Raw genomic sequence first — 26692 nt, forward strand, 5'->3', positions numbered from 1 at the left:
CTCCCTGAAGTCAGACTTTGTGCAGATAGAAAGATACCTTAGAGGTGGCTTTCCCCACGCAGCTGACCCGCAGTCTCCGTTAACAGTCAGCAACAGGCGCCGGCCACCGCGGGAAGGGGCGGGCCGATTACGCACGGACGAGAACACGAGAGAAAGGAAGCTTGGAACCGCCGGTGAGAAACATCTCGCCCTCTTTGGAGGCCAGCATACGATCCCTTTTAAAAGAGAGAGGCAGAAATTTTCATTTCTTTCCCAATCACTTTATAATGTCCTATTAAAGAGATATTTGGTTAAAACGTGTTGATTTTCAAGTAGAAACGAGGGGTGTTCCCTGGGGGAGAGATTGAAGACTGAAGCTCTGCGGGAAGCCCGGGTGTGGGGCTGCCGCACCGCCGTGCCCGGGCCTGGCCCTCCCGCCCCACCACGTCCGATGCCCTGCCCGGTCACTCTCCGGTCACTCTCTCATCTCACCTCCCCCACGTCACGGCACAGAAGAGCAAGGAAAGCGGTTTTCTGCAGTGATGCGGGTCCAGCCCTGAGTAAGAGTCTGTCTCCACGGCTGACGCCCGGTGCTGGCAGCGCCGGAGGGGCTCTGCGGTGCGGGACGCAGGAGGAGGGCAGGGGTGTACGCGGCAGACCACGAAGGGCAGCCCTTCTCCAGAACCTTCCCAGTCGACCCCGCCGGAAGTACGACAGATGAGAACAGTCAGGCCAGGGCACACGGACCATGGGCTCTCCCCGGAACATGCCGAAAGGAAGAGGCTCTGACTTGACCCAAGACTCCGTGTGTCACGCCCTCCCCTTGAACAGGCTCATCAGGGCTCACGCTGACCTTTCTGACTTACTATAGGCGTCTCGGAGGTGTTTGGTGGCCGTTCGCCCTCCAGAACTCAGATCGGCTGGCACGGGGGGCTTCAGCATCTGTCCGGTTCCAGATGTATTTCAATACTCCATCCTCTCTCCCAAGCGAGTTTAAACAGCAGCAGAGAGGACCAGAAATCAGCTCTTCCCGACCTCACGTGCACTGATCTGCTGTGTCTTCCCCAGCGGGATCACGGGCACTTGCCCACTTCTGCCTGTATGTGTAAGGTCCCTCCCTGGCTTCTGGACGCAGCTTTCCTCCTGGGGGTCCGCATAAACGCCGCTGCTTTGGTTTCTGTGCGTCTCCGGGCATCTGGCCCCGACCATGTGCCGACACGTGGGCTGTTGGGCTCTTCTGCCTTGTGTTAGCAGATTCGGGTCCAGGTTCACGCCCACCGGAACCTTCCGTCTCAGCCACCTCGGGTGCACTCAGTCCCCGCTCGCAGCCCCTCCGGTGGCCTGTGCAATTGTTGCCTGCGCTGGTGTGATGTTCCTCCTCTGTGACTCGGTTACTGCTGGGGAGTCTGAGGGCGAAAGCAGTGCCACTGGCTGCTGTTGGATACGCGGTCGCCAGGATGGTGGAAAATGTGTGTGTGTGGGGGGGTCCTGCTGGGCAGGGGGCTCTGCTGGTGCCGTGTCACCCTTGGATAGAGGACAGAGATGCTCTGGTACAGAGATGCTCACCATCCTACAGGACTTACACGTGAGATGAAGGACGAAACACACCTTTCACTTTATTTGGCTGTTAGTATAGCATCAACTGGTTGACAGATAAAACACCCTTTAGAACAAAATGTAAAGAATATAAACATAATAAACAAGTGGTATCCTCCGTGAATTCATTACTACGAAAATAATTCCACTGTTTTCTGATACTTCATGCTTGAAGGTGAATCCACGTGTACTAAGCTCAGGGCTCGGCAGGAGGACAGGGCCGGCATCGGCATCTGTGCGCCAGGAGCAGGGCGGCCCCGTCCGAAGAGGCACCATTTCGGCTCTGCTCCCTGGCGAGCCGTCCCACGGCCGCACGCCGACTACCTGCCGGTGCCAGCGTGACTCCAGGTGCCGGGAGAAATTCGCGAGCCAGCAGCCACGACCCCACCAGCGAGCAGCTCACGTGCTGTGGACGGACGCGGAGCAGCAGCAACCAGCAAGTCAGCAAGACGCGCCTCGCGGAGGAAGCACCGGGACCGAGTGGAGGGAGACGGCGAGGCTGACACGTGCGTGAGGAGAGGGTCTGGCGTTGTGAAAACCAGCGGAAACTGTGCAGCCATGAGCGAGGCGGGGTTATGTCTGCGTGTGCGTGTGCATAGCTGCGTGTGCATAGCTGCGTGTGCGTGCGCGTGTGTGTGCACCTGCATGTGCGTGTGATGAATGAAAGGAGATGGGGGGTGTGCTGTGCTGCCTTTGTTTGGGGAACATTACTGTTTTTCTCTTCTTGCTCTAAAGAATAGCACGTCGGGACTCGACTATTTAATTCTGAGACAGCCCCAGGACATTAGCCGCATAAATTTAGTCCCAGTGACATCACCTCCCGATTCGGGAGCCTCTCAGACAGCAGCCCCGCACCCTTCGGCACGGCCGCACTGACTGCACAACACCTACGTCGTCCCGAAGCGATGATCCCTTTACGCGTGATCCCAGTGTGGCTCCTGCCCTGAAATGTCCTGCGGGAAGGAGAAAAGCCTGCGGGGTCGTCAGAAAGAACCCTGGCGTCGGGAGCGACGGTCCGTGGAAGTCGCGGTTCGTATTTACTGCGATTTCTCCGGCTTCCTCTGAACGCAAGCATGGAGAAGGGGGTGGGAGAACCTTCTCTGTGTTTCGGATCCAGTTTCTAAGGCAAAGCGGACCTCTCCCCAATGTTTATTATTTTATTTCTTCTGGGCTATTATTATTATTCTTCTTAACATTGAGAAAATGAAGACTCGAGTAAGAGAGGCCTCCACGTGTCACTGCTCTGTGGTTAGTGGAAATAAACCCCGACGTCAGAGGTTCGACTTCCTGGCCTTCATCCTCTCTTCTTCCCCTTTGTTCTTTTTTTTAGATTTTTCTTCCCCTGACTTCATTCTCCCCATGACCTTTGCCAACACGTCAAGACTGCCCAGGAGGACGTTCCTTACACACGGCAGTGGACACGCATGACATTCTGGCCTCCTCCAAGGTTGAAGCAAAATCACCAGAAGGGGAGAAACAGTTACACACGCGCAAGAGGAAAGCGAACAGGCCGGATGCATCAGCGACGCGTCTAGGCAGGTGGAAGCAGATGCTGGGGGCGCCTGACTCCGTGCCTGGAGGAGGCTTTCGCTACCTTGGCTTCCCGGGGGTGGCCCAGACGTGGGCCGACGGGTCTGGAGGCACCGTGGGCTCTGGGAGCGGGGCTGATGGGGAACCTGCAAACACGCTGCTCCCTCGGCTTGTGTCCCAGCAACGACTCAGCCGAACACACCCACGCCGGCGCCGAGGACTGGAGAAACCGGTTCGGAGAGTCTCTGGTCTCCAGGACTCTAGGGACAGCTGAGGACAAGGGGGAGGCACCCTGCCGGGAGCCAGCAAGCCCGGCCACGGCTCGGCTCACGTCTGTACGGGAAGCTTCGCTGGAGCACAACCAGACGCCTCCCGCTCTCGCGCTGTCTGCGGCTTCTCCCGCCACCCCGCGCCACAGCAGAGCGCGGCCGGAATCAGTGCGGCAGAGGCTCTGTGGCTCCCGAGGCCTTCGCTTCTGCAGAAGAGGGTTGCCGACTGCTACTTCAGGCGAGCAGCACCCAGTCACCCTCGGAGTCTCCAGCGGCTTTAACTCGCTCTCCACTCGGGACGGACGCATGTCCGCGTGGACAACCGCACTAGCCGCTGCGACCCATCTGGGGAGACCGTCCAGCACGGGAGACAGAGACCAAACAGAGCAAGAACCCAGAGGAAAGGGAGGAGGGCACAGAGCAGGGAGCATAAGAAACCCTGAAAAATATTTCTATGCTCACGTCCTTGCAAAGGTAGGAGAAGGTACTTTACCCACGCCCGTGGGCTCGATGCCGTGTAATAGGACTTGGGAGAATAAGAGCTCTTCGAAATGAAAACAGAAAATAGAAACAACGTAACTCAATAGAAATATTAAGGATATAACTGAAGAAATCTCCCAGGAAGTAGAATGAGAAAACAGACATTAAAAAAATAGAAGATAGAAGATAAATTCAAGGTGTCCCACTGCTGATAAGTAGAAGTGAAAGAACAAACAAACCCCACAACACCATGGAGGAGGAAATAACAAAAGAAATAACCCTAGGAGGCGCCTGGGGTCTCAATTGTTAAGCCTCTGCCTTTGGCTCAGGTCATGATCCCAGGGTCCTGGGATGGACTGTCTGCTCAGCGGGGAGCCTGCTTCCCCCACCTCCTCTCTGCCTGCTTCTCTGCCTCCTTGTGATCTCTGTCTGTCAAATAAGTAAAATCTTAGGAAAGAAATAAGGAAGGAAGGAAAGAAAGGACAGACCCCCCCCCCCCAGGAGTGGTGCCTGCGTGGCTCAGTCGGTTAAGCATCTGCCTTCAGCTCAGGTCCCGATCCCAGGGTCCGGGGTCAGAGCCCAGTGCTGGCCCCTGCTCAGCGAGGGGTCTGCGTGTCCCTCTCCTCCCGCTCTCTCATTGCCTCTCTCTCTCAAAATGAGCAAAATATTTTAAAAAAGGTAACCCCAGGAAGCGTCCCCGAAATGCAGAACATGGACATGAAGTCGGACACGGGAAGACCCGGCAGACCCCACCCAGCGCGTGTGCGTGCGTCAGGTCCTGACCACGCGACTTCAGGACGGGCCCCGGGACTTGCCCGGCGGAGAGAGAGGGACGAGCCCAGGCCCCTCTTATGAGGGTCAGAAATCACTGGACTTCGCAAAGCCAAAAATGGACCCAAGTCTCAGTTCTGAGGGGAAACCCTCACATCTGGAGTTAGAGTCCCAGGCCAACGGCTGTTGGGCGAGACAGAGCCAAGACGTCCGGACTCGCCCGCGTCCTGGTGTCCGCGAGTCTCCCGAACGTGTTCTGTGGCGGCAAAACCGTGGGAAAACAAAACGTAACTGTGAAAAGGGGTGATATTAAGAAATAATGGGGTAAGTAGCAGAAAAATGGCCGATTGCTACACTTTGTTCACATATGAACTCACTCCCACATACACTCACACACATTCTACACATGTTCACTCACACGCGTTCTCCCTCACAATCTCACATTCAAACACACTCACACACTCTCAAACACCCTCACACAACTTCCACAGGCATCCTCTTGCACACGCGTGTATTGACACATTATCATGTCCGCTCTCACAACTCCCGCACACACGTGCTCCCACACACAATCACAACCACTCCCTCACACACGTGCTCCCGCACTCTCAGGCTCTCACACACATTCTTGTACTTTCTTCACTTGCTCTCTAACACCCTCTCAAATACGCGCTCACAGATTTCACTTTCACATTGTCTTCCATGATCACACACACACGCATGCACACAGTCTCACACATCCGCACTCCATCCCATGCGCACATCCTCCCAAATATTTCAAGCATACAGTCACAATTCATGCACACTTTCACAACCAGTTTCACACACACCCTCACACACACCCTCACACACACCCTGTCGCTCCGAGTCCTCTCCTGCGCTCTCATGGACCCCTGCACACACACGCACGTTTTTCACACAGCCCCGCAGCACTTCCACACGCTCTCACACACACACACGGTGGTACCTCTCGTCTTCTCACAACGTTCCCACGTCCACACTCTCATTCTCTCACCGTGAACACATGATGCTGTTTCCCGACACTGTCTCACACATTCTCACAACCACTGTCACACGCGCAGTCCACACTAGCTTGATGTGGGACAGTCTGACTCGTTTCCATGTGTGACGGGAGATGTGATGTTGCCAGAGAAGCTGTGGGGTCCCTAGACCTGCAGGGACAGGAGATCTGAGAAGAGGCGGAAGAGAAAGCGTGTTCATGTGAGAGAGTGTGTCGCGTGTGTGAGAATGTGAGAGTCTGTTAGCAAGTGTGTGTGAAATAAAGTGTGTGAGAGTTTGTAAAATAGCGTGCGTATGTGTAAGAGTGTGAGGGTGCGGGCGTGTGTGAGGCCTGTCTGTAAAATGGAACCGTGAGTGTGAGCGGAAGAAAGCACGAGTGTGAGATAGTGTGTATCTGAGAGTACGTGTGGGCGGAAGGAAGAAGGTATTAGAAATGCATGTATGAGAGGGTGAGTGTGTGAGCTAGTGTGGACTGCGCGTGTGACAGTACTGCCATGTGCGTGTGTGACTGTAACTAGTCCTTGTTGGTCAGGGGCGCAGTGCTGAACCAGTCAGCTGTGTCCTGGGAGCGGCGGCCGAGTGTGACACGCAGGGACTCTGAGAGCCGAGGGCTAAGCGACGTGTACAAAGACGCGCACCACAGTCACGCAGCATTCACCGGAGCCCCCGCTGCGAACGACACACCTGCAGGGGCCTGTGACCTCCCGTCCTGCTCTCCGGAGATCTGCCGACTGCTTCGCAGGATGCGGTCGAAGACGAGAAGTCACTCATAAGACAAGGTAGCGAGAAGGTCAGTCTGGGATAATGGAAAAGTTCTGGAGACGGATGCCGGAGACGGCTGCAGCCACGCCAACAGAACGCCCTGAACCACACGCTTCTCGGGGCTGCCGTGGCAGTGCGCGTGTGCGCGTCATCTTATCGTCGCCGTCATCATAAGCGAGGCCGCTAGTGAGAGCGGGAGTGGACCCTCAGCCACCGGAGGCCGAGGTGACCGCCTACAGCTCCGGTGGTGGTGGTGGGGGGGGGTTACGCCATGCTCCACCGCGGTGTGAGAAGCGAGACGCGGCCGGTTTCCTGAGACGCTGGGACTCAACGCCCAGGCAAGGGAACATGTGAAGATAACTCCTAGAGCAGAAGCCCCACAGCTCACACCCTGCGGCTTCCAGAAACCGGATGCAGCTGCCACACAGTCTGGTCCCTGAGGCATCAGTGCTCGGGTCGGCTTCTGCCACGCCCAGCCCGACTCACCTCACAGGCCAGGTCATGATCCGGGGGCCGTGGGCAAGGCAAAGCGACGAGCACCTTCCCTCACGTGTATGGTTTCTAGAGCCGTTTCTGGAAGGGGTCTCGTTGCTCTCAGCCCGATGTCTGGTCAGCCTGCAGCTCCCCCCAGACCCCGCTAGCACCAGCCACAGGCCCCCAGAGCCCTGCGGGCTTGTCCAGAGAATGGACAGTAAGGCTGCCCAGGGCTCCGGGCCGGTGTTGCTGGCCGGTCCCTTACCCGCTGGGAGCCCTACACTGACCCCCAGCCTCTGGGTGGCTGCAGATAGCGCCTCGCGATCCTCCTGGACGGGAAGACTTTCAGCCGTGGGAGGAGGGGACCCTGCGGAGGAGCAGCCCCACACCCTGCCGCCCTGGAGAGGGCAAAGAGCCAACGAAGGACCAGCTGGGGACACCAGCGAAAGTCTCAAGTCCGCACCTGTGACCTCATTCCCTAATCGCATCTGATGGACAGATCTGATGGATCCGATAACGAAATGAAAGATCCTTGCTGCCCCTCTGCCGCCGCAGGAGACCGTGCACCTGGGAGGATCGGGGTGCGTCTCACGCCCGGTGTGCTGAAGCCCGCAGCCCCTCTCCAGCGAGGCGCTCGCTGGGGCAGCACGGACGCGTGACGCTGGAGACCGCAAACGTCCTTTCCAGGGGAAGGCCAACGTGTATCGCAGGTGCACAAGGAGCAAGCTGAAAGAGGAGATCCTACTAGAACTCCGGAAGTGCTTCCAGCACAGAGCTCTGGGACTGCAGCTAGGGCTGGCGTTGTGTTGAGAAGGGCAGCTTCGTACTGAGAAACAGGCAGCAGGAAACCAGGCCGGACAGTAAAGCAAGAGATCTGCTTCCCAGGCCTCCACACCAGAGGGCCCCGGTCCGCAGCGCACAGCACCTGCGGCGCACGAACGATGCTTCTGGCGGGAGAGTCGCTGGGGACAGACAAGCGGCCCTGGCCTCCTCCAGGGACGTCCTCCAGATAAACTGCTTTAAGACATCTCCAGCAGGCCACGATTAAAACAGGGTGCTCGTGGAAATGTGCTGTTTGGTATTCCATAGGGCCTATAGGGCGGTCAGGATGATGAAGTTATTTTGATTAAGTACCTTGAGAAGTAGAATAGAACATTTTTGTCATTTCTGCTGTGCCTTACTCCCACAAAAATATCTGAAAACTTAGAATTTATAGGACTTTTTTGAAATTAAGGAAGTTTTTCTTGGGATTTTTTTAAACGGCCACTGTAGCAATGACACTGAGTGGTGCGCATCCGGGCTCCCCTTAGCTGGTGCGCGGGATGGTCCTGCCTGGGGACAGCACTCGCAGGACGGAGCAGAGGAGAGCCGCTCGCCTTCTGTCCTTGCATGTGGAGAAGGGGCAGCGGCCACGCCTCCCGTACCCAGCCGGATACCCAGCCAGGAGTGGACAGAAAGAGGTCGGGAAGCAAGGCCCGTGGACGGTGTCGGAGGACAGAGGGGTCACCTGGAGCCTCCAGCTGCCCAGCCTGCTGTTCTGAAAGGTCACGTCCATGCTGCTGGTCTCCACTGGGTAGCCATCTTTCTAGACTTTAAGATGTGTACCTATAATGTGTCACATGTATGATCTATATAGACGGACTGATTGTGTGGAGGGGCAGACGGAGAGACAGAATCTTAAGCAGGCTCCACGCCCAGCGCAGAGCCCGACATGGAGCTCGATCTCAGGATCCTAAGATCATGGTTGGAGCCAAAATCCAGAGCCAGACGCTGAACTGACTGAGCCACCCAGGCCCCCCGATTTATTCACGGTGTTCCTCTGTGTTCTCTAAATGTTCGGTAACGAGAACTAATTTTTAATCAGAAAAAGAATCAGTGAATACGCATGTGAACCAGGCAATTGGACGTGGTCAAGGAGCTATCACTAGCCTGCGTTGTCACTCTCTCTTCCCACGTCCTGTGTGTAAAGTCACAGGAGGGTGGCAATCGCCGGCTCGCTGTGATTCGGAACAGCCTTCCTTGGCGGCACGGAGCAGCCGCACCTTCACCCACGTCCCGAGTTCCCTCCCGGCTTCTGGGAGGCTCCGCTCCGTCTCCCTTTCCCACGGGACCAGGATTCCCGGAGTCTCACACCCAACAAAACGTACCTGTCTGCGCCCACACCGTTCCCAGAGAACGCTGAAAACCAGTCTGCCACGCCACGCCGAGGTAGCAGCCATGGTGATGACAGTTCGGCGCTTGGCCCTTTCCAGACACCTGCATTCTGGAAAGGGGGTCAGAGCATTCCCCAGAACAAGGACCGGTGGTCGGCGTAGGCCTCCCGGGGGGCAGGGATGTTTCCTGGGCGTGGTTCTGCGTGGCAGCCCCTCGGAGGGAGACTAGCTGCGTGAAGACCTCTCACTATACGTCTTGTGCTCTAGAAGGATTTTCTACTCTCATTTCAAAATTGAAAAGGGAAATGAGATTATTTTATTATGTCTGAGGTTGCCACTTAATGCTCTTAACAACCTAGAGAAAAACACCTGATTTAGCCAAAAGTTATAACCGCTTGGGATGCTGTTGGCACCTTCCCCCTCTCCTCATGACTTGTGCCCAATGTCCCACATCCCAGGCTCATCACGAGACGGCTGTACGTGCTGGTAAGCTGTCGGAGCTACTGCAGTCCTCGATGGGCACTGCGTTACTGACATCATTAGTCACTGTCAATGCGCAGGACGGGAGCTCCGCGATCGGCAGAGCTGGAAGCAAACCACGCTGAGCTCCGCCACGTGCCAACGTTCGGAAGAAAGCGCGCCCGACTCCCTGAAGGCTGTTGGGGGGGCCGTCACCGCCCCACTGCAAGAGAGGCCATCGGCCGGTGGCCGGCTGACAGGGCAGACCACCTGCTCGGCGGGCGTCTCCGGAAGGCCACTGGCGGTCTTGAGGGCAGTTCTGGAACAGGGGCACCTTCTGCTGGCGGGGCCTTCCCTGGAGTTCCAGCGAATTCAGCCGCGCACTTCGGTGCCTGGCATTTTCCCTTTGTTTAGGGACTAGTTTTCATAGAAGCTAAACCTTTTTCCAAATACTGAAGATGAATGCCTATTTAAATAATCTGAAAAATTTACAAAATGGTATCTTAAAGTCAACTAGGTTAACAAGTATTTCTAGTGTTTATATTGTCCATAATATTTTCAAGTGCAGAAGAAATAATATGTGTGAAACCCCAAATTCTGAGTAAACTTATCACGGACCATGATTCCATGCGTGCTCTTGGGAGGAAGTAACTTAGATGTCACCTTGCGTCTGAACCCCCAGCCATAGCTTCCAACAGTTTTGCCCACAGATGCCCGTGATGGAGAGATACGGCTTCAACGGTCTCCCCTGTGGAGAGATGCGCCCTCAAGTATTCCGCCAGTAGAGAGATGTGCACCTCATGCCCCCAGTGGAGAGATGTATTTTAAGGCCCCCCACCCCCTCCCTGGGAAGCGCTGGAAGCCTTGACTGTGGTTTTGGCCTCCAAGATACACACTTTAATACCACAGTGAACTCATCCGATGGGCTACCACGCTTTTAAAGTCTCTCAAGATAGTGTCCAGCTTTCTATTCCTACAGCTGCTGCCCATGTCTGGGCCCTGAGTGCTGGGTCTATGCAGAGAAGTAGCTTCTGATCGGCCATCCCAGCTCCAGTTCCGTCAGCTCAGGACAGGGCTGTGCTCTAAACCACAGATGCGGTTGTGTCACTCTTCTGCTGAAAGGCTCTCAGCTCTCGGGGGCTTCTGGAGCCTTCACTGCAAGCCCAGTGTTTCTCAGCCTTGTACCTAAAGCCACATGCCCGCACCTTCTTTTATTTCCCAAACGTTTCTCATATTGCCATTATGGGTCGAACTGATCTCCACACCACCCCAAAAATATAACTCCTAGGACCTCATAACCTTATCTGGACACAGGGTCTTTACAGAGGTGACCAGGTTTAAATGAGACCATGAGGTGGGCCCCAATCCTCTATAACTGGTATCTTCACAAAAAGGGGACATTTGGACCCAGACACAGACATGCACACAGTGAAGATGCTGTGAAGAAGGCAGAGGTCAGGGAGAAATGCTCCTAAGCCAAGGACTGCCAAGGACTCTCCGAAGCTAGGACAGAAGCATAAAACGGACGGCTTTCACACGTCCCTATCAAAGCCAGCCCAGCTGGCACCCTCACCTTGACTTCCGCCTCCAGACGCTGAGAGGACGTGTTCGTGGGCCAGTCTATGGTTGTTACGTCAGCACTAGCACCACGGGTGATGGGTACGGTCACAGTCCAGCCGTCCTAGGTTTTTGTCTGGACGGCTGCTGAACCCGCAGTTCCTTCTAGAATGCCTGGCATGCCTGCTCCCCCAGACACGCCTGCTCCCCCAGACACGCCTGCTCCCCCAGAACTTTTCACTCCTTCTCTTTTTCCCGTGCTCTCTCACTTTGCAAATGCGCCTTCTACAAGACAGAGGCTGTTAGCTTGGTTGGTTGTTTGCCTGAATCCTTACTTTTGTTTCTTTGCCCCCCGCCAAGGCTGAACTCGGAGCCCTTCAAAGGCAGAGCCGGTCTCTGCTCACCTCGCTCTGTCTGAAGCCCCACGCCTGGCTCACGCGTGTCTTCGTGGCGGGGCTCAGAAGCGGTTTGTGCAAAGCAGCACGGAGCAGAACCACAGCAAGGCAGCCGGACAGAGGACGAAGAACCGCGGTGGTGTGGACGACCCCAAGTGCACGAGGATGGAAACGCTGTCGCAGCTTCTCCCGAGACAGAGCAGGGGCCACCAGGCACACCGTCCCCATCCAGCCTGGACAGGACACACAGAACAAGGGTTCTCAGACACCGGATGACGAGCATCGCAGAGCAGTGAACCCCGTGTGAAGAGGAACAAACAGAGTGGGCCCAGGACTGCCCCAGCTCGCGGCCTGGAGAGAGCCTGGGCGGGCTGCAGCGCCCAGAAGGAGAGCCGGGGCGGCGCCCGATGATCTCCCTGATGACCACGTGCCACCGAGAAGCCGGGGAGGCTGAGGCACACAACTCCCAGGGCAAGGAGCCAGAGAGAACGGGCACACAGAGCCCTGCACACGCTCCACCTCACGGCCTCAGCTGCTCGCTGACCAGCACATGATCGTGAGGCCAGGAAAGAACCACCTGGAAGGATCAGGCGGAAAAACTCTCGGCGCTCACAGACGGTGCGGAATAGCTCGTGCTCACGACGCCCGGGGCACGGAGTGGACTCAGACGCTGCTCTCTCAGGAGTGCGGCCACGCTGGCCCTGAGCCAGGCTCGGTGTGGGTCCTGCCTAACGACGCAAGACCCAAAAGGCTCAAACGTTTCCAAGTAATTTAATTGTGTCCCAGAATAAAGTTCAAAAATATTTAAAGGAACACAAAAAAATCCAGCACCCAGACTTCGGAAGTAAGGTTTTTACTTCACTTTGTACCATTTAAATATCCCACTCACCCACTTGTTAATGCCAGTTTCTCTCGGATACGAGCGGAGGCGCCACCGTGACTTCCTGGAGTCGTACGGCCAGGCTGGCTCTGACCCGTCTCCGACTCTCCCCAGGCTTCCCGACTGAAGTCCCCACGTCTCTCTTTGCCGGGGCCCACGCCCTATTATAAAGAGAGCTCAAGACGGAGAATGGACAGGAATGGGACTTGTGCCGACGTATGGGACTTGTGCCGACGTGTGGCTCTGGCTGTGACTGAACGGTCAGGGCTGTGAGCAATGGCCAAGACTTCGGGTCTAATCAAGAGATGCAATTAGCACTAACTTGTTTTCTGGTCGTTCAATTTCATAAGAAGCTTAACCATCGAAAGACGTCCTGCCGAGGTGTATTTCCTTGCTGCCTCTCTGCAAGAATTCAGGGAACTAACTACCAAAACAACAGGCCGTTACCCTGGGATGTTTCTTGCCATTTTTCAGAGGCTAGTTTTCCCCTTACAGAACTTCAGGTTTGTAACCTTTCCTTTCCCTTGTATTTGAACAGAATGCAGGGGTGGGATTTCTCAAAACGTTGTACTGTGTTTAGAAATACTGCCTCCCCACCGTCTCCCCCCAGGTATTTTGAGACAAAAGGACCAATCAGAAATTCATGGCGCCTCAGCCTTTCATGCTCAGAGCTGCTATTTCCACGGGCCCACTAGCTCCAAAGAAACGTTCTGTATTTCTGATGATGTGAATGGACACTTTTGAAAAAAGCACTAACTTAGAACAATTTTTTGGTGTGGCTACAGGGAAACAAGTGCAAATGTTGGTAATTGGAAGAACTGCCTCAGATGCTGCTTCTCACGGCTATGAAGTTTCACTATTAACGCCAAGTGACGCTCCTTAGGGAAAACACTGAAAGCCCACTGAGGCCAAGGGCTGTGTTTCATGCACGGCCGTACCCTCCACGCTGCCTAGCAAAGTGACAGGCACATAGTAAACTCTTGATAATGTTTCCATAATCAATCTGTACACTAGTTAGCACCAAATATTACTTTGTGCCGCATCCGAGGGCAAGAAGGCCAAGCCCGAGACCACCCCCCCCCCCGCTGCTTCATGAGTAACCTATGGCAGGAGGGACTGAGCCTGCTGGTCCCTTGTGCTTGGAAGAGTGTGTGCTGGACTGAGTGGTGTCCCCCCAAAATCGCTGGCACCCAGAATCTCAGAATGGGGCCTTATTTGGAAACGGGGTCTCTGCAGATACCTTCGAGTTAAGTTGAACTCTGAGTGGAGTAGGGGGTGCTCTAGACCCCATGACAGGTGAGCTTACAAGAGGGGGATCTGGCCACAGACACAGCAAGGCAGCTATGCTCACCACTATACCACCAACGCAGGACACAGACACAGGGAAATGCCGAGCAAACACGCGCGCACGCACAAAGTCCGTGTGGAGACGGAGGCAGAGATGGCACTGATGCAGCCACATGCCAAGGGACGCCAAGAGCTGCCGGCACCACCGGAAGCTGGAAGAGGCCCGAAAGCACCCCCAGAGCCTTGTGGACAGCATGGCCCTGCTGACACTTTCTTTTGGGGCTTCAGGCCTCCAGAGCCATCTTACACCATCCAGCGTGTGTAATTTGTCCCAAGAGCCGAAAAGAACATGTGCCCTTGCAACCTTGCTCTGGAAGACTCGGTGCGACTGGGTTTTTATACAAAAGGCTGGCGGCTCATGCCCTTCATTGTGGAGCTGCCCGGCCGCCCACACGCGCAGTCATCGCTGGCGCAGCGCGGGCGGTGGCCTCACAGCCCCCCGAGAATGCTAGTAAAACAGGCCCGAGGAGTGCTCATTCAGCCGCACAAAGGACTTCCGGAGAGGCGGTTTGCTTCCTTTTTGAAGACTGTATGGCTTCTGGATTCTGCCCCACCTGAGGGTTTGCAGGGGAAGGAAATAAACCACGAGATCTTCTCAACTATGCAGGGCAACTGGGCTCAGGAGGTTAAAATACTAAGGTGCCGTAACCTATCGCAAGTGAGGCCAGGCACCCAGGCCCAAGCACAGCATCTATGGAAGCCTACAGCAGAGGCGTGGCCCACATGACCATCAGCGGCCAGGCCCTGGTGCCCTTCGAGGAAGGTGCCTCATTCCCAGTGGAAATGGGATGATTTATTCTCAGACAAACGGGACACAGCCTCAGGTTTGTGGAGGATGACCAGCAGAGCCTGGTAGGTATTTCACAACTTCCGAAGTATTTACTTTTCACTTCCGTGCAGGAGGACTCACAAAGTCACCACAGAAAGAGAAGTCTGACAAGCTGACTACACGCTTGAGGCCTCTGGGAAAAGTCTGCTCTGGGCCGAGAGTGCACAGCAGTGGCACAAAGGTGATTCTCAAATCCAGGTGTAATAAATGTCATATTTTAGAGCGAACCCTCCGATCTGACCTCATACCTACATTTGGCTCCTGGAAGTTTTGAACAAGGTCTGCCTTGGAACAGGGCTGGGTCTCCTGGGATGAGGCAGACGTCAACACAACTCAGATCGCGCGTGCACAGATTCAGGGAAGCAAATTACTGTTCGGTGCAGTTTCAGCCAGACAGCTTCTGGGGAGCACAGTGATGGCACTGAGACGTGACTCTTCAGTTCACGACCACTCCGCAGCGCCCCTGCAGGCTCCGACCCTGCTAGGGGTCACGGTGTTCCCATCTGCAGTGAGAAAACTGAGGCTCAAGAGAATTGGGAGGTACAGGGAGCAGGGAGTCACGTTCCCTCTTCTGTCCTCCCTCCTACTGACCCCACCAGCCTCTTCCCTGCAAAGATGGTGCCACTGCGGGTGCTGTGGACAGCGCCGTCCATCCTGAAGGACACCGTCAAAGATGGTGCCACTGCGGGTGCTGCGGACAACGCCGTCCATCCTGAAGGACACCGTCATCACCCTCTCCACACCCCAGAGCAACGGAAGCGCTTGGTGTTGACTGCGTTCTAGTCAATGGTGCTACCAGGATGTACTTCCCACAAACTACACTTGCTTTCGATCTCCAGACAGAAGGGGAATAAAAGACCTTTTGTTCTCTGCAGTTGTTTGCTGCTGCCTCGAGATGACTTTGCAGAACTGACTGATAGGGACGGAAGGTTTTGTTGGGTCAATCCCAGCGTGAGCCTCGCTGGTCGGACGTGGCACATCCCGGCGAAGGAGCCGTGAACAAGGCTCCCCATCCCTTCCCAGTGTTCTTTACTCCCCTCAAAAACGGGGTCATTCTGGACTCGCTCCTGGGAATTTCTGTCTCTGATACCTGCTTCTTTCATGTGCGCCTTTGCCTTGCTTTTTCACATATCGCCACCATTTTCCCTTCACTGAGACAAATCCCAGAGCTTCCTTCTCCTCCACCCTCACCACGAAATCTGTGTCCACATGTTCAACATGCTGCTGCTGCTTCTTCTTCTTTTCTTTTGAACTGTTTGACCTTCTCTTCTTGGAGGGCAATTCTAATCATCTTCTCCCTAGACCTCCTGGAAAACCACCAGAGGACTAGAGGCCGTCTGACATCTTTCCATGAACTACGAACGAGTGTTTCTGTGGTTTAGCCTCTGCTTTGAATTTTAAGATAGCGTACCTGAGAAAATGGGCAGCAAAAACCTCAGTGTGAATACTCAGATTTTCCTCTTTTCAATACTGAATATTTTCATCTCTCTTTAGTGACCTATTCTGTAAGTTGGGAAAATTTAGTCATTTAGCTCTTGGGGCTTCTGTCCAGATTAATAGAAGATGTTTTATTCACACAAATAATGCTCAGAGACTGAGATTATGTTTGCCAATAATTTGACACAGGTTCACAGTGGGAACAATGATTTAGATAATATTTCACAAGACAACACCATATAGGATAAATGTCTCTTAATAATCATAAGCCAATAAAGAAGCAGCATTCTGCAAACCAATGACAGATTAATTACACTGTTGTTCCAGGCAAAGAAAAAGTGGGAGATACAAGTCCATACTTAGGTAAAGTGTATCTTTCTACGAGCTGGATCTCGGAAGGGTTAGCTTTGGCATCTAAGCTGACGTTCAGCGGCCAATGCAAAGCAGAGTCCCCCACTGCTAGAGCACAATGCTGGGGGGAGAAATGGGCAGCCGCTGGTGGATCACTGCAAAGAACCACCTTGGCACTGCAGGAGCTAATGCCCCAGGATCCTGGGAGAGCCAGTTAGATCGGCAAAAGGTAGCCTTGCCCAGAGCAAACACATTCAATGAGCCCTCACAAATTTAAGTATTTAAAGTTGTAACGTCCATTATATTACAGCTGCTCTTCCCTGTGTTCTTATAAGTCCCATTGATGGCTGAGTTCCCGCACACTTACCAGTGACAACAGATGTTGATGACAACAGCCTGACACGGCTTCTTCACTGTCAACAAACTCACCCTTAGATCAAAACAACCTCACTTAAGTCATAAACACTCAGATTTAAAATCATAACAAGCTAACAGACAACAGATTCCCCACAAGCCTGGGCACTGCAGCGCACATTCACAGGCTCACCCACCCTTCTGGAGAATGTACCATGACCTGCCGTGCTGCGGTTCAGTCAAGCACCTCTGGTCACATGCTCATGTTCTGTCCTCACTTCCTTTTGAACTCACCTTACCTTTGCCCTCCTAACCAGCCATCCTGTTCTTTATGGACCCTCTCCCAAGGTAAGCCACATTCACTTACGGCATCCTTCTCTTAACTAAGACTGTTTCTACTTTGTAACTTGGAAAGTTGGAAACTGTTTCCAACTGGGTGATCCTTGGAAACTGTTTCTCCCTCAGCATCTTCAGGGACTTTTGGTAACAATTTTGGTAACACAACCCATAGTCTGATTGCTGAGCCCTTTTTAAGGCTATATCATATGGTTCCACTAAACATAAGTGGTCTGAATATACAAGTTAAAAGACAGAGATCAGTAGAGTGGATTAAATAAATGAACCAACGATATACAAAGACATTATACAGATATTTGAAAAAGTGTTAAAAATTCACATACGATTCCATTTACTCTTGAAATGATGAACGTACAGAGGCAGAAAACAAATCGCTGGTTGCCGGGGTAAGGAAGGGTGGGGAGTGGGGACACAAGCGAGACAATTCTAAAGGAACAGCAAGAGAGAGGCCTCTGCCTAATGACCACTTCTGTATCTTGATTTCTATCGTGGTTAAAAGAATGTACACTGAGATAAAATGGGTTAGATCTCTACATTCACATCTTACAAATATCAGCTTCCTCGTTTTGCTACTGTATCATAGTTACATATGGTAGAACTACTGGGGAAAACTGGGTAAAGGTACACAGGTACAACTTCCTGTTCATTGGAGATTATTTAAAAAAAAAAAATCTTGGGGTATCTGGGTGGCTCAGGTGCTCGGTTAAGCATCTGCCTTTGGCACAGGTCATGAGCCCAGGGTCCTGGGATTGAGCCCCAAACGGGGCTCCCTACTTGGCAGGGAGCCTGCCTCTCCCTCTCCCTCTGCCTCTCATCCTGCTTGTGCTCTCTCTCTCTCTGTCTTTGTCAAATAAATAAATAAATAAATATATAAATTCAATCTTTAAAAAAAATAAAAATCTTCAAAACACTATAGAATTTCACACATTGCATGAGCTCAACCACACAAACAATTGCATTTGGACAGAATAAAATATAATTAAAAATGCACAATTATTTTTTACCAAAAAAAGTTAATGGTATAGCCTTCTACTGTGGCATCAACCTCATGGCATTACAACTTTCATGATAATGCTATTCAGTATAACTGCAATCTGTCTCCTTCTCTGGTTTATACAATAATAAACTAGCAAGAAAATCTCAGTTATTAGTAGCAAAGCTACAGAAGATCTTTACATTCTAGTTTGGTGAATTATTTCTCTTTTTTTGTAAACCAAACATTTATCCTTATTTTAAAGCATGTCTTGATGCACAGTTGGACTAACACGGAAATGTATTTCTTGTCCAGTACAGTTCATTTTCTATAGAAGCAGTAGTGTAGAATCAGATAAAAAGTAGGTCAGTTTTAACCAGAAGGTTATAACTGTATAGGGTCAAGAAAGATTTCTATCAGATTTGTTTCTTACAGGGAAAAGTATAACCAGTACATCTTGAGGGATATAAAACTTCAGATTTGTCCAAAGAAGTGATTTTTTTTTTTAATGTGTCACAAACAGTTCTTTTCTGGATCATATGATCATAAGAATATAACGTATTATAGCCGACAGCATAGGTTCGGCCTAATTCTCTGGCCAGTATTTTAAAGGTGTTCACACTAAGTATTGTTCTAATGCACTATTTGTTTATCCATATTATGGGGTTTTTTGTTTTTAAGATCTTATTTATTTGACAGAGAGACAGCAAGAAAGGGAACACAAGCAGGGGGACAGGGAGAAGCAGGCTTCCTGCTGAGCAGGGAACCGGACATGAGGCTCAATACCAGGACCCTGGGATCACGACCTTGAGCCGAAGGCAGATGCCCAATGATGAGCCACCCAGGCACCTGTTTTTGTTTTTTTCTTATTTTGCAGTTCAATGTGCTTAAAGTCATAACCTTATATATCAAGCTCAGCTTTTCTGAAAATACTACCTTTAAGTTTAACATTTTATTTTTTCTTTTTCAAAATATTTATTTGAGAGAGAGAGAGAAAAAAAAAAAACACACAAGTGCACAAGTTGGGGGGCAGGTAGATGGAAAAGCTGACTCCCTACTGAGGAGGGAGCCTGATGCCAAACTAAATCCTAGGACCAGGACCTGAGCTGAAGGCAGATGCTTAACCAATTAAGCCACCCAGGCACCCAGCACTTTATTTTCAAAAGTTGGTGTTTGTAATGCACCATGAAGTCAGCCACCTTGAAGAGACCCAAGCAGCAGCAGTTCTTATTCTAAATAACTAAGTATTGACCAACATCAGAGTGCAGAGTTCCCACTGAATCTTATCTCATTTTTTCCTATCCAAATTCTCTTTTCTCTGATCAGCGACATCTTCCAAACACAGATATTTTAGTGAAAGGTTAAGTCATAAATTCAATCAGTTGTTTCAGTTATCGATGCCTTCCAAATTTTCTTTGACACAAATTGCCAAAATTGCAGTGTTTAGAACATGCTGGGATCTTTTATTGCCTGGCTCTTATCACAAATGCCTGCCCAAAAACGTGCTTATGAAGGGCATTCCCAAGGAACAAATTAATGTTGCTCTAGTCCTCCCTAGATTTGGTACATCTGTTTCACATTCCATTATAATTTAAAAATTTCAGGGTAGGCAATGTTCTGGTGCAGTGAAATTGCCAGGGGACTCCACAAAGCCGTGAATGCTGCCAGATAATTTGAAATAACATGTCAGTGAGTTTGGAAAGACCTACTTTTAGAATACAAATGGGGTGAAAGAGACTTCATTTACTCTGAGTCAGGTCCAACAAATGAGGCAAAAGATGCCTATGAAGGAAACAGAGCATTAAGGCACCTACAGCCAATCCACCCCAAGAACTGTAGGTATTTCTATGGAAAGCCCAATGTTACTGCATGCCTGTGTGCCCTGTAGCATGCTGAGAACTCGGCACACAATACCAGAAACCTAAAAGGTGATATTGTGAACTCCTTTTTACTAATGAGGAAACAGGCTCAGAGACAACTTATCTGAGGTCAGAGATCTGCTGCATAGCAAAACCGGATTAGGCTTTGGGCTTTTTGTTCTTTTGTTTTTGTTTTGAAGATTGTATTTATTCATTTGTCAGAGGGAGAGAGACTGAGCTCGAGGAAGGGGAGCAACAGGCAGAGGGATAAGCAGACCCCCACTGAACAGGGAGCCCAAGCCTGTGAGGCTGCACCCAGGCCTCTGGGATCATGACCTGAGCCGAAGGCAAGTGCCACCCAGAAGCCCCTAGGGTTTTATGTCTTATGGACATTTCTGCTTCTCCTATTCCAGGGGTCAGCAAGATACGTCTGAGGACCAAATCCCGGTGACCATCTCTTCGTGCAAATAAAAGTTTTACTAAAACACAGTGAGGCTCACTCATTCAGGCGAAGTGTATGGCAGCTTCTGTGGCACAGAGAAGCTGAGTAGTTGAAATACACTGGACACAAAGTAAAAATTTCTACTACCTGGTCCTTTTCAGGAAAAAAATAAATTATGGGCCCCTGCCATATTAGAACTTTTCTTTTGAGGTTTTCCTCCATGTAGCTTGTCCCCATCCAGCAGGAATCCTCAACAGGTCTACAGTCTGTACTAAGACACAAGATCCTGCACATTCCCAGAGCCAATAGGGCCATTTCTTCAGTGTTAAATCACCATCAGGGGACAAGGGTCCAGCACAGAGCCAATCTTCAATCTTTACTTCCCATTTCCCTCAAAGCTGCTGCCCAGAGACCCCTACCTCAGATAACCACCCCAGATGACCTGTTGTCAAGGCTATTTGCACTGTGGAAGCATCCCAAACAGGGCAGGCCCAAAGCAGTACTGTCCCACTGGGCCTCCCTTTCTGCCAGTCTCCACTGCCAGAAAGCCCGGCTATCGGCCTCAAATGCCCAGGGCCCTTCCTGTATCTGGAGGGACAGTGGACCTGAACAGCCAAGGACCACACATGAGCATTACTCATGGGTCACCTACTCCCTGGCTTCGTTTAGGTGGCCAGTGGCTGCTGGTGTAGAGGACCATTTACATGTGAGTTTGGAGAGAGGTGGTCTGGAGATTTACGGCCGCTAGAGTTAGAGGAGGAAGCCGTAAAGTGCCTGACAAAGCAGCTCTAAAAATTAAGACTTCCGCTTCCTGAATTCACAGGCTGAAAGTCCTTAAATCCTGCTGCTGGCCTGGCCTCCCTCCTCCTGCAGTGAGATTATTCATGCATAATGGGGGGGGGGGGTTACTGCAGCGCTGTCTGTGAATCTCCATCACTGTTAGCTCCCGACATGAAGCAGACTATTCCAGTTCCACGGGACGTTCATCATGAAGCCAGGAAAGGAGGAGCAGGCTGCGGGGAAGAAGCCAGGTGTCCAGACAGCAGCCCAAAGGCTCACCCCGCTGCAGAGATCCTTGGTAAGACTCTGTTCCTTGCAGTCAGGGAGATCCCGGGTCACATTTTGTCCCTGCCAGGTACTTACTAACACATATAAATTCTGTCTTGGCTTTTCACTCCACAGCATTTAAGGAAGCAACTTTTGTAGAGGTAGAGCTTGCGCCAAACCTACAACGGTGCTGGCTTTCCCTTCGCCTCTCTTTTCCTCTAAACGGGCTTCTCCGAGGTAAGACCAAAGGCCTCAGAACCTCTGAAGTAATAGGGAGGGCCAGGCCCTAAAGAGCAGGAGGACCTCGGCTTAGGGAGGTCATTAGCTGTCCAGTTCCTCAGTCACTGTCTAGCCTGACTCGGTAGGCACAGACGACACGGCCCTGGAGGACTCCTACTCCCCGGCGCGGGAGGGGACATGATCTTCTTTGCTGGGTTCTTTTTGCCCAGAGCCAGGCTCCCTCCAGACTTGTCCAGGGCAAAGGCCAGAGTTCCAGCGTGGAAGGGCAGAACCAGGGAGTGACCGTGCCTTTCGGCTCAGAGATCACAAACTGGCTCAGAGCACACAGCGTGACATCCCAACGGGCAGACCGTAGAGGACGCATTCGCAAGTGACCTCGGGTGACACGGACAACCGGTATCTTGCTTGTGGCGGATGCTGTTGTCCGTCCGGGCTCCGTTTGATCCTGCGGGGGCACAAGCGTGTCCAGGTGCCCGCAGTCCTGCTAGGCCCCGAACCAGGAGGCCCCAAAGCCGTCCAGCTTTCCCAGCCTGACCTGCCCTCGCCCCGCCAGGAGCGAAGGCTCCCCTGGCAACGTGCAGAGTCTTCCTTCCCGAGCAGACCGGGAACGCCGGCCCCGGAGCTCCCACCCGGGCGTGCGGCCACCAGGTGGCAGCGGCGTCTACACCACCGGCTCCGGGCCGCCTGCTCGCCCCTGGCGTGGGCGTCCGCCGGCCCGGCCCGACGTCCCCGGGGCGGCCGGACCGCCCCGACTGCCGGCGACGCTGGTCTCCCGGGTGCGCGCTGCTCCTTCGAGGCCCGGCTCAGCCGCGGCAGCTCCGGGTGCGGCGCCCGCGTCGGGCGGGAGGGACCCGGGTCCGCCCGGGCGGCGCGGCTGCTGGGGCCGGTCCGTCCGGTCCCCGCAGGACGCGGGCCCCACGGCGGCTGTGGGTCGGGCGCGGCCCAGCTGCGGACGTCCGAGCCCCTGCTCCGAGGACCGGCCTGGGCCCCGCGGGAGGACGCCGGGCCGGGGGCGCCGCGCGGGTCCTCGAGGGCAGCCGCCCCCCAGAGCTCCCGCACGCACGCGGCCCGGCCCGGCCCGAGCCCCGCAGAGCCGCCGCCGGCCACGGACGGCAGACGCAGGCTTCCCGGCCCGGCGGCACCGGGGACGGCTCCGCGCGGGCCGCGTCCGCTCCCCGAACCCCAGCCCCGCCGAGCCCCTTCCCGGCCCGCCTGCCGGAACCCTCACCCCCAGCAGCGCGCACTTCCGCCTCTGGGGCGCCCCCTGCGCAGCCGCAGACAGGGAGCGGCGCGCGCGCACGGGACCGGACCCGCCCTGTCACGTGACCGCAGCCGGCCAGTCCCGAGTGCCCACCGCCGAGGATGCCGGGTAAACATGGCGTCGTGCGTTCGCGCTGGTCGCAGCGAGGTTTCCCGCCTCCCTCCGGGGCAGCGCGGCCGGCGCGCGGGCGACGGGGTCAGCGAGCCGCGGGCACGACGCGCCGCAGGGACAGCGGCCGGAGCCGGCGGAGACGAGCGCAGAGCGACGCGGGCCTCGTGAGCGGCGCGGGCGGGCCCGGGCCTGTGGCCGCGACGGTAGCGCGCGCTCCGGGGACTCGCCCCGCGCCCGCCGCCCCGTGCCCTCTGCGCCCGCAGACGCCGGCGGCCCGGCCCGGGGTTTCCCGCGGCTTCTCGCGCGCTGGCAGCCCCGGCCGCGGGAGGGAGCCCGGCGGAGGCCTCGGCGCAGGCGGCGGGTCTCGGAGTCCGTGTCCGCGGGCGGCGGGCGCGACGGGGCGTCGGGCCGGGAAGCCGCGGTGCGCGTCGCCCGGAGCGGCCCGTCGTCCCCGAGCCGCCCGCGCCGTCTTCCTAGGAGCGCCAGGGGCGGGGAGGCGCGCGCAGTGACCCGGACCCCGCGCTGCGAGCCGTGCCCGGGGCGGCAGGACCGGCCGCGCGGGAAGCCCAGAGGACGGCGCGGGGCACACGGAGGCTCCACCGCGGTCCGCGGGCCGCCTCGGCGCGGGCGGTGCTGGCCCCGGGCCTCGGCCTCGGGCTCGTCCTCGGGCCGGCGCCACGTGCTGCCCCGCCCCGGCGCCCCCTCCCGGCGCCCCGCGAAGGCCTGGTCGTGGGGGGCCCGGCCCTCGGAGAGCGCGGCGGGCGCGGGCGCGCTCGGCTCCTCGGGGGTTGCCCGCCCGCGGGGTGTCACAGCCCGAGGCCCCGGAAGCCGGGCCGGAGCCGGCTCACCCCAGGTCGCGAGCGCACCCCAGGGTCCTTAGCCGGGCGGGAAGACGGTCGCGCCCCTCGTCACGCTTGTCGTCGGAGGAGGAAGTCGGGCTCTGCCGGGGGCTCGGGTGCGCCGCCCCCGCCTCCCGTCCGCTGCCCTGAGCGCGTGCGCAGGCCCGGACGACCCCGAGGAGCGACCGAGGCCCGGGGAGGCGGGGCAGGAGGATCTCAGCGGCTGGTTTCGCACCGCGTCGGGTGCGTCTGTCCTCGGGGCCCGCTAGATGCGCAGACGCACCTGCTGGGGACGGAGCGGGCCGCGCGCTTTCCCCGTCCGGGTGCGGCGGTGAGCGGACACCGTTCACGTTCACCGCAGCCGTGAAACCGCGTCATAGTCCGCGAGACGCGTCGGCGCAGCCGCTGGGAACACGTCTGTGAGGTCAGGTGTTTGGGGAGATGCCCGTTTCTCATCGGATAAAGGGGCGCCGTCGGACTCTAGAGATGGTGCCTGTGGAGCAGTGCGTGAGCAGCGCCACCTCCGTGCCGAGGAGCGGGCAAGAACGCCGGCTCCCGGCGGGCCCACAACCGGCCGAAGTACCAAGCTCCTTACGGCTGAGCTCTCCCAGCGACTGGCCCAGAGTGCAGAGTCGCCTGGGAACGGGGTCCCGGGCTGAGTCCGCAGCGGACCACGCACGCCTTCAGATGGATTGTTGCAGTCACCTCCTGGCCCGCCGGCAGCCGGCCCCACTGGACATGAAAGAGGGGAAGAATGAAAGAAAAGGAATCAGAGTCGTTGATTTGGGAAGACGGGGATTGGATCTGAAAGTGCCGGTTTCATAGGACGGCGCGCTGGCTGGAAAGGTGCGCGTGGCCACAAAGGAGGAGCCCATGGAAGAAACGGAGAGGATGGGAGCGAGAGCCCTAGAGACCAGGTCTCCCGTCAGCTCCACCCGTGCACCCTGCCCTGGACCAACTGAGGCATCCCGCTACATAATGTTCCACTTCAGCTATGTCCATAAACAGGACATCCTCTGGAAATGCCAACACTTGGCTTCTACCTCCTTGATGGACGTGTGCTTCTGGAAGTAGCACGGCGCTCCCGTATTGCACGGAACATCCTGACTCTTAACTCGGGGAATATGACTGCCCTCCTCACGGCATTTTGGGATCTTCTGATGAGTGAACATTTGAATCAGAGTCCAGGACGTTACAGCTGGAAAGACACTTAGAGATTGTGTGAATCTTTATTTCACAGACGTGAAGAGTGGGTCAGAAAGACCGCAAGGAGTGAGGACGGGCCTGGGGAAGGACTTTAATTGGAATTAGCCCGTCATCCCTGACTTTCAGCTGGGGTTTCGCCTGACAGCCTTAGCTTCCCAAGCCTGGTTCCCCACGGAATCCTGCTTGGGGATTGCACATATTGGAGAACCTGTGTGCAAACACTTGCCCTGATGTGCCACTCGTAATCACATTGGCACTGAGTAAATGCTCCCTTTACTACTCTGCTCAAGTCACAAGCTAATGGAGTATAGTCCTGACCTTAAAAGGAAGTACAAGCTGTGTGGGCCTGTATGTGTTGATTGTAGAGTCTCCTCATAATAAAAGCAGACCCCACTCTTTTCCTTAGGAGCAGGAATGGATAACCTTGAGCTTCCCCTTTTAAAGTCACAAAAACTTAAAGACTTTGGAATAAGACAGATTTGTCCAATGTTGGCCCTAAGCCAGGCCTCTTTTATGAGTTGCTGCACTTAAAAGGAAATGGGGCTTTTTACGTCGCTAGTAGAAAAAGTCAGTGTGCCAGGGATGTGGTGGACACCGTGGCCCTTCATGCAGGGGACGCTCACCTCTGCACCGGGCTGTTGCTCACGGGGCCCCTGCTTCCAGGTGAGGCTGCTGGAGTTGGCCCTCCATAGCCAAATCAGCTTCTGTGGGAAGAGACACACACGGCTTTACAACAGGGCCTGAGTCTCCGTCTGTTGTTGCCACGGTGTTCTGTTTATTTCTGGGTGATTTTGTTTGTTTCTGACCTGACGTTAGCTTTAGCAGCACAGACTGATGTTCCGTGTTCCCTTCGGTTGTGGATTCTGCTGGGCGTTATTTTTGAACACGTGACACGCACATGAAACCTGCGCTGCTCAGAGAATTCAAACTTGCTTCGATACTGACTTCTTTCCCCTTCTCCCGTTACGTTATTTGCCTGGGTTTTTAATTGGGATGTTTATCATTCTTAATTTGTAAGGAATCCTTAAAACTTAATATTAACATTGATATAATTTTAGTACATAGTTATACTATTTGTCATTTACACTTATATATGTTTTTCTGGCATACAGAAGTTTTAAATTCTTAGGAGTCCAATATCTTTTCCTTTACCGTATGTTGTAGCTTCACCATTACCAGCAACTGTAGCTACTATTCAACACTTACTTCCTTGTTGTCTGCATTGTCTTTTTTCATTGCTTCTTTTCAGGTTTATCTCTGATGATTCTTGGATTTGTTTTGCGAGTTAGTACTGCAAATGTATTTTACTTTAGTTGCCTGGTGTTTATTGTGCCACTGATTTAAAATGTTATTTTTATCTTTATTTCTTACAAAAATTCAAAGCTGTCTCTTCTGTCCCAATAATAGGTCTCCCTTTTCCTGCACAGCCCAGCCCACCACAGGCCTCTTTTCTAGATCTTAGTTTAGCTTTTTGCATTTTCACTCACAGTAATGCAGACATAGGTTAACGAAAGATTTGGGGTTTCTGTGAGAAACAGGAGCTTCTCTTTCTCCCCTCTCCCTCCCATCTTTATCCAACAGAAGAAACCTTTCTAATCATTTTAGTGAATTTCTCTTCTTGCCAGTTTTCTTGGGGTTATTGAACATTGTTTCTTCAAATTAACTTCAGAATTATCTTAACCAAAGAATCCCTTTAAAATTCTTACTGAAATTT

Source organism: Mustela nivalis, assembly GCF_964662115.1.
Source record: "Mustela nivalis genome assembly, chromosome: 14".
Lineage (NCBI taxonomy): Eukaryota > Metazoa > Chordata > Mammalia > Carnivora > Mustelidae > Mustela > Mustela nivalis.